Source organism: Spinacia oleracea, chromosome 6, assembly GCF_020520425.1.
Source record: "Spinacia oleracea cultivar Varoflay chromosome 6, BTI_SOV_V1, whole genome shotgun sequence".
In the NCBI taxonomy this organism is placed as follows: domain Eukaryota; kingdom Viridiplantae; phylum Streptophyta; class Magnoliopsida; order Caryophyllales; family Amaranthaceae; genus Spinacia; species Spinacia oleracea.
This window is the reverse complement of record NC_079492.1, coordinates 40,253,917-40,262,338: the sequence shown is the minus strand read 5'-3', so window position 1 is coordinate 40,262,338 and position 8,422 is coordinate 40,253,917.

The window sequence follows — 8,422 nt, the reverse complement described above, 5'->3', positions numbered from 1 at the left end:
GGCGTTGGTGTTGAACTTGTACCTTGAACTAGAGGTCCACCAGGGATTTGTCTTGAATTTTTGAGTTTGTTTAGGATAGTGTAGGATAGCCCCCAGTTTATAATTTTGATACCTTGTACTCCCCTTGATTTAGTATGCCTCGTCACACTCGGAGGAAGCTCGCCGAATCGTTGGTAGTTCGAGCTGCTGAGGAGGATGCTTCCAATGATGAAGCGGCTGCAATAAATGCGCCCAACGGGGGTATAGTTCCCCGGGATGCGCCTACCTTTAGTGGTGCTGGTTGGAGCCGTTACGACCTGGTGTTTCGGCCGGAGTGGCACTTGTCTCAGCGGCCTCGCGCTGGCATGGTGAGTCTTGTATTGTGCTTTGAATTTGTATCTTATATTTGTATAGGTTTGGAATTAACTCGTTCACCTGTAGGCCGAAGGAAAGCCGTTTCGTACTTTCTGGTCCTTGGTGGAGGTTCAGAGGGCTTTTAAATCTCTTCGTGCTGATGAGGAGGCCATGGCGATTTGGTCGCAGACGGGAGTGGCCGACTTCTGGCGTGCTATGGGAGGCTCTTCGAGGAGAACGGGGATCAAGCCCCGACTGTGGGCTTTGTTGGAGCGGTGGTGGGATACCACCAACACCTTCCACATGGCATGGGGGGAGATCACCATTACCCCCCTTGAGTTTGCTATGATCACGGGTGTTCCTTTTTCTGAGAGGAGTGTGACCTTCGACCCGGAGCTGATGTGGCGCTTTGCCGCTGCCTGGGACTTGCTTGACCCTGTTGTTGACTTGTCAGATGATGATGCACATACTTCTGTGACTGTGATCGTGGAGGCTATCTGCGGTGTGGGTGTGTCCGCGGAGCAGAGGGTCAGGCTTTTCCTCCTAGCTTTGGTGAGCAGGGTTATGGTCCCGACTAGGAACAGTCGGGTGCACATCCGGTTCCTGTCCGTTCTGGGGGACTTGAGAGTTGTTTTGAGCTATAACTGGGGTCGCTTGGAATATAGCCACCTTTTGTATGAGATGAAGTGGGCTTCCCGGACTGGAGTGGGGAGTGACCCGAGCATGGCTGCTCTGTGGAGTGTGCTGGAGGTATTTAAGACTCCTTGTACCTTGTACTTTGTACTTGTATGCTTGTATTTGAACTTGACTGATGTTTTGCTTGCTTCTTGAAAGATTTGGATATACGAGCACTTTCCGACTTTGGCGCCGGATCGTACTAGAGATGCATCTTACCCGTATGCTGCCTCTTGGATAGGAGCGGTGAGCAGTAGTGTGCCTCTGGCGGCCTCTCGCAAAGCTTGGAAAGTCCTACCTGCTAACGAGGTAATTTTCTTGTACTGTTGTGCCCTCTTTGTATTTGTATTTGTGTTGTTGCCTGAGTTGTCTGTTTTGCAGGTGGTATGGCGTCCTTTTGCCAACGCGCTTATACCTGCCTCGGCTGCACGTGCCCATTTCCTGTCTGGAAGGCGGATTTCTCTTCCAGGTGTGTACCGCCATATGTGGTACCTAGGGGAGAGAGTGTCCCCTCAGCACCATTCGGGGGAGAGACTTGTCCCCAAGGACCCACCAGGGTCCATGCTGGCGTTGAATGAAGAGTTGGCCCGGCTCTATGTGGAGGCTAGGGGCGATGTTGTTTGCCGCTCTTGGAGGGATTTTGTACACAAGAAGGGGAGCTATGACGGCTTCCTGAGGAGGCTGGCTCCACCAGTACGCTTCGTACTGTCGGTGAGCTTTGAACCTTGCATTCTTGTATTCTTGTATTCTTGTATTCTTGTATTCTTGTATTCTTGTATTGATTGGATGATTGTATGTTTGTATGATTGTATGTAGGAGGAGGAGGTTGATCCTGAGGATATTCCCCATGCTGATAGGATCCTCCATTATGAGAACTCGGACGGAGAAGAGGTGGTGGAGACCATCCCTTTTGCTTCTCCTCCGTACCGGAAGTCATATGATGCTATATACCTGAGCATTATGCCGCTGTAAGTACTGCTGCATTTCTTTGAGACTGTTTGTAATCTTGTACTGGGGAATTGATCTTGGATTTTGTATGCAGGCGCCTCGGGCGAGAGTGCGTCGCTGGATGCTCTTGCTGGATTCTTGGAAGAGGCATTGTGCCAAGCTAACCCGGAAGCTTTCTGGCCGGGAAAGAGAGGTGCCTTTCTTGATCTTGAAATTTGTATTCTGGAAATTTGAACTTGGATGTAGACTTTCGAAATTGTGTTTTGTATAGGAGCGCTGTCGAGACCGTAGAGGATCCATTGACAGAGAACCCCAGGCGGAGACGTCCGTGAGGCAGGAGGGGCCGAGCTTGGATCTGGGACAGGGGTCCGGTGCTGGTGCTCATCAGAGGCATTCTGATGTTGAGCGGGGAGCTTCCCCTTTTGTACATGTTGATCCCACCAGGCATTCGTTTGGAGGTGCAGACGGTTCATGGCCCTTTGTTTCTTCTCCTCCTGGTTACTATTTCGCAGGAAGTGGTCCTCAGCCCTGGGGTGCAGATTCCTGGCCTTACTATGCAGAGGTGGAGAGAATGCGCCAGGCTCAAATGTTTGGGTCGTACCAGTATATGCCGATGCCGCCGCCGTATCAGTATTCCTCTCCTCATCAGGGAGTTCATACTACCACTGGCACATTTCGTATCTCATAGCAGGATCCTAGTACCCCTGGGACGGAGCTGGATCAGGAGTTGGAGCGCCTCAGGAGCCGGAACCAGGGGAAAGGCACCTGTGGTTGATATCACTGCTGGTGACGACTCGGACTGACCCTGCATGGTAGCGAGTTCCAGCTTGCCTGGGTTGATTTTGTATAGGTTGTATTGTATTGTATTTGTATGGATTGAAACTTGAATTTTTGTATGGTTTGTATGGCCTTGAACTTTGAATTGGTTTGCAAAATTTGAAGATTGGTTTTTTGTGTGCTTGAATGTTTGGAATTGTATGCGTTGTGTGTGCCTTGAAATTTGTGGCTAGATGCATGCATGAGAAATTTGCCAAAAAAATTTTGAAAAAATTTGCCCATTTTTTCGAGTGTATATACCCATTATAAGCCCCCACTTTGACTGAGGTTTTTGGGTTAGGAAAAGCGCAAGTCAAAGTATATTCAACTATTGCTATGCATATGCAGACTCGACTTAGGACGCCGATCTAGGACTTGGATGCTTGTATTTTGAAATGACCCGAAATCTGCCCGAATCGTTGATCCGGACTGCTTGAAGGTGCGCGGTTTGCGGCTTTGGAATCTTGAATAATGGAGATTGTACTCTGCTGTCCGAAACAGTAAAGAGTGTGTACTCGGAGCCATAAGAGAGGACGATGGCCTCGTCCTTAGATGTAGGCCCCTGCGCCTGGCGCAGGCTTGGCGCCTGGCGCTCGTGGGCTGTCGTGCAAGCCAACTCTATAACATAAATACCTTGTTATTTATTAGATCACGTGGGCTCGTGGACTTTATTTATTAGATCACGTGGGCTCGTGGACTTTATTTATTAGATCACGTGGGCTCGTGGCCTCGTGGGCTCGTGGACTTTATTTATTAGATCACGACAAACAAGTTTATAACATAAATACCAAAAAGGCCAAAAAGAACGATTCAGATCTCACCTATCTGTGGCATTGTCGATTAGGCCATATTAACTTGAAACGCGTAGAAAGACTTCAAAAGGAAGGAATTCTAGAACCATTTGACTTAGAGGATTATGGTAAGTGCGAATCATGTTTACTTGGCAAAATGACAAAGAAACCTTTCTCTAAATTTGGAGAAAGAGCAACTGAACTATTGGGTTTAATCCATACAGATGTATGTGGACCGATGAGTAAAAATGCTAGAGGTGGTTTCAGCTACTTTATCACTTTCACTGATGACTTCAGTAGATATGGTTATGTCTACCTAATGAAGCATAAGTCTGAATCCTTTGCCAAATTCAAGGAATTTCAGAGTGAAGTAGAGAATCAGTTAGGCAAGAAGATTAAGGCACTGCGGTCTGATAGAGGCGGTGAATATCTGAGCTACGAATTTGATGACCATCTGAAAGAATGTGGAATTCTGTCAGAATTGACTCCTCCTGGAACACCTCAATGGAACGGTGTGTCAGAACGGAGGAATAGAACCTTGCTAGACATGGTTAGATCAATGATGGGTCAGGCCGAACTTCTAATAGAATTTTGGGGACATGCACTAAATACAACTGCACTCACTATAAATAGAGCTCCGTCTAAAGCTGTTGAAAAGACTCCATATGAGTTATGGTTTGGAAAGCCTCCAAAAGTGTCTTTTCTTAAGATTTGGGGATGTGAAGTATACGTCAAACGATTAATTTCAGACAAACTTCATCCAAAATCTGACAAATGTATCCTTGTGGGCTATCCAAAGGAAACAAAGGGGTATTACTTCTACAATACATCTGAGAACAAGGTGTTTGTTGCTCGAGATGGTATCTTTTTGGAAAGAGATCACATTTCCAAAATGACAAGTGGGAGAAAAGTAGACCTCGAAGAGATTAGAGTCAAACAACAAAATCTAGAGAATGCTCAAGATGACATTCAGGATGAAACTCAGAGATCTTTAGAAGTATCTGGTGAGAATCAAGGACCATCTAGAAATGTAACTGTAGGGGGTTTTTTTTGTGTCAAAACTTGTTTCCCGTTCTACAGGAGGGGCGGTTCTTTAGAAAACCGTAGAATTTTTGTACCTCGAAGGAGTCGCCACCAAACATTTTTTAAAGTCTCGTTTGGAAAGACCGCAAGTGACTCTATTTTGGATAAGGCCTTGAATCCTTGAAACGGATGGGTGAGATCCGGGCACGGGAACAAAAATGCTTATTCCGCGAGTTTTAGAAATATTCAAGTACGTTGGCACAAGATTGTTTTCGAAAATAAACCCTAGATTAGACTATGTGGGTTTGTATTTAGAGCAAATTGAATATCTAATTGTATGGTGGTCACTTTTGCTTTAAAGATTGATTTAAGGAACCTAAGGTCGGTTTGTCCAAAAATATCTTTGTTAAGCGTGATGTAACCTTTGCATTTTGTTGCATTTAGCATGTTGGTGATGAAAGCAATAAAGCAAATAAAGCAACATCACAATACTAAATAAAGTGCGAAATTAGTAAATACAAGACCCCCTAGAAAAGGACTAGGGAGTAGGTCCACATTGCCTAGAAAGGGACTAGGCAAGTAAAGATGCGGAATTGAAAGTGCGGTATTGAAATTGCGGTATTGAAATTGCGATATTGAAATTGCGGTATTGAAAGTGCGATATTGAAATTGCGGAATTGAAAGGTGCGATATTGAAATTGCAATATTGAAAGGTGCATAATTGAAATTTGTACTTGGGCACATGAGGTTCGAACGCCAAGCGGCTCCTTAAAAATAAGTGCGCCCGACACGAATTAAAAGCCAAAAATCTCAAATTAGGAGAGGTTGCTCAACCCAAATGTCCTAGATTTTGCATATTAAACTTGAACTTGAAAGCTTGAATATTGAAGTTTTGAACTTGAAATAATTGAAGTTTGAACTTGAAATGATTGAAATTTGAACTTGAAATGATCCTAGTTTAGGGAAGTACCCATGAACAACCCTAAACATGGTGGGATCTTGAAAATTGAAAACTTGAACTTGTATATTGAAAATGGAGTTTTGAATCTCAAAAGACTAAACCTTTAAATGTTAAAAGGTGTCATCTTTGATTACCCCATGTTTGGAGATGATTCTAGTCCAAGAGGTGATTGTAACCAACTTGGACATCCTTGAATCTTGAGAAATTTGTATTTTGCATTTTGAAAAAGTTTGCATTTTTGGAAAACATGTATGATTGTTGCAAGTGGTGTTTTTTAATGATTAAAAACACCACCTTGCTAATCATTTAGAAATCAAATCAACATAGTTGATTAGAATGGGATTCGGATTTTCCTAGTTAGATTTAGGAATTTTGTATGTGTTTTTGAGGAGTTTTTGAGTTGTATTTTGAGGCGTAATGTCGAAATTACGACGTTGTATTGTTGTTCTCCTCCTCATTGTGCTGAAAATGAGGGGTATTTATAGAAGGAATTGGTGCAAGGCACCAGCACACGTCAGCGCAGGGCGCTGGACCAGCGCTGGGCGCTGGTGATGTGGCTTGAATGCCGCCAAAGCAAGGACGGGGAATCGTCCTTGTTTCATCTTGTAGTGTTGTACCTGTTGTACGAATAGTACTAGGTTTGGCGTTTTGCATTTGCTTGGAGGTTAAGGCATCGTTTAGCGTCTAAAAATAAGCCTTTCTCGGGTTTTGAATTCCGGTTTTACGGGACGGGGACCGGCATGCTCGGTTTTGTGGGTCGGCGCCCGAATTTGACTTGCCTTATATGATTTTGAGTTGAAAAGGCCTAGTAAAACCAATGGGATGGTCTACTAGATGAGATTGTACTTGGATTTTGAAATTGAATTTGGAAAATTGTATTTTGTACTGAGAACGGAAAGGGGAACGGTCTCGGGGGTTGGATTTTGGATCTTGAATTCGGAAATATTCTTAGAAATTGGGATTTGCGCCTGGAGTTACTCAAATCACCTAACAAGGATAACGGTATCGTCATCATCCCAAAGGCGAGACACAAATTAGGTGTCTACAGAAGCCCCCACTTTGACTGAGCGTTCAGTTAGGAAAGCGCAAGTCAAAGTATTTCGAAAGGGACGGAGAATGATCAAGATGTTCTGCAATCAAGACCACTCTTTGTACGCCGGTACCTGCATAAAACAGGCGTTAGAAAAAAGGATAGAGTCTACCTCGATGCGGTTGGTGATGACTCCGGTTTGTACTTGTATTTTTCCGCCTTCAGTTCAGGGCGGAGCTTGGCATCGAAAATTTTGAATCTTGTAGAAGAATGTTTGATAGCCACTTGAACTTGAACTGTTGGAACTTGTAGTTTTATATATTTTTTGTATCGGCTTCGGCATGGATAGCCTAGGCGTTGTTGTGGAAATTGTATACCTTCTTTGGCATGGATAGCCTAGGCGTTGGTGTTGAACTTGTACACCTGCTTTGGCATGAGTAGCCTAGGCGTTGGTGTTGAACTTGTACCTTGAACTAGAGGTCCACCAGGGATTTGTCTTGAATTTTTGAGTTTGTTTAGGATAGTGTAGGATAGCCCCCAGTTTATAATTTTGATACCTTGTACTCCCCTTGATTTAGTATGCCTCGTCACACTCGGAGGAAGCTCGCCGAATCGTTGGTAGTTCGAGCTGCTGAGGAGGATGCTTCCAATGATGAAGCGGCTGCAATAAATGCGCCCAACGGGGGTATAGTTCCCCGGGATGCGCCTACCTTTAGTGGTGCTGGTTGGAGCCGTTACGACCTGGTGTTTCGGCCGGAGTGGCACTTGTCTCAGCGGCCTCGCGCTGGCATGGTGATTCTTGTATTGTGCTTTGAATTTGTATCTTATATTTGTATAGGTTTGGAATTAACTCGTTCACCTGTAGGCCGAAGGAAAGCCGTTTCGTACTTTCTGGTCCTTGGTGGAGGTTCAGAGGGCTTTTAAATCTCTTCGTGCTGATGAGGAGGCCATGGCGATTTGGTCGCAGACGGGAGTGGCCGACTTCTGGCGTGCTATGGGAGGCTCTTCGAGGAGAACGGGGATCAAGCCCCGACTGTGGGCTTTGTTGGAGCGGTGGTGGGATACCACCAACACCTTCCACATGGCATGGGGGGAGATCACCATTACCCCCCTTGAGTTTGCTATGATCACGGGTGTTCCTTTTTCTGAGAGGAGTGTGACCTTCGACCCGGAGCTGATGTGGCGCTTTGCCGCTGCCTGGGACTTGCTTGACCCTGTTGTTGACTTGTCAGATGATGATGCACATACTTCTGTGACTGTGATCGTGGAGGCTATCTGCGGTGTGGGTGTGTCCGCGGAGCAGAGGGTCAGGCTTTTCCTCCTAGCTTTGGTGAGCAGGGTTATGGTCCCGACTAGGAACAGTCGGGTGCACATCCGGTTCCTGTCCGTTCTGGGGGACTTGAGAGTTGTTTTGAGCTATAACTGGGGTCGCTTGGAATATAGCCACCTTTTGTATGAGATGAAGTGGGCTTCCCGGACTGGAGTGGGGAGTGACCCGAGCATGGCTGCTCTGTGGAGTGTGCTGGAGGTATTTAAGACTCCTTGTACCTTGTACTTTGTACTTGTATGCTTGTATTTGAACTTGACTGATGTTTTGCTTGCTTCTTGAAAGATTTGGATATACGAGCACTTTCCGACTTTGGCGCCGGATCGTACTAGAGATGCATCTTACCCGTATGCTGCCTCTTGGATAGGAGCGGTGAGCAGTAGTGTGCCTCTGGCGGCCTCTCGCAAAGCTTGGAAAGTCCTACCTGCTAACGAGGTAATTTTCTTGTACTGTTGTGCCCTCTTTGTATTTGTATTTGTGTTGTTGCCTAAGTTGTCTGTTTTGCAGGTGGTATGGCG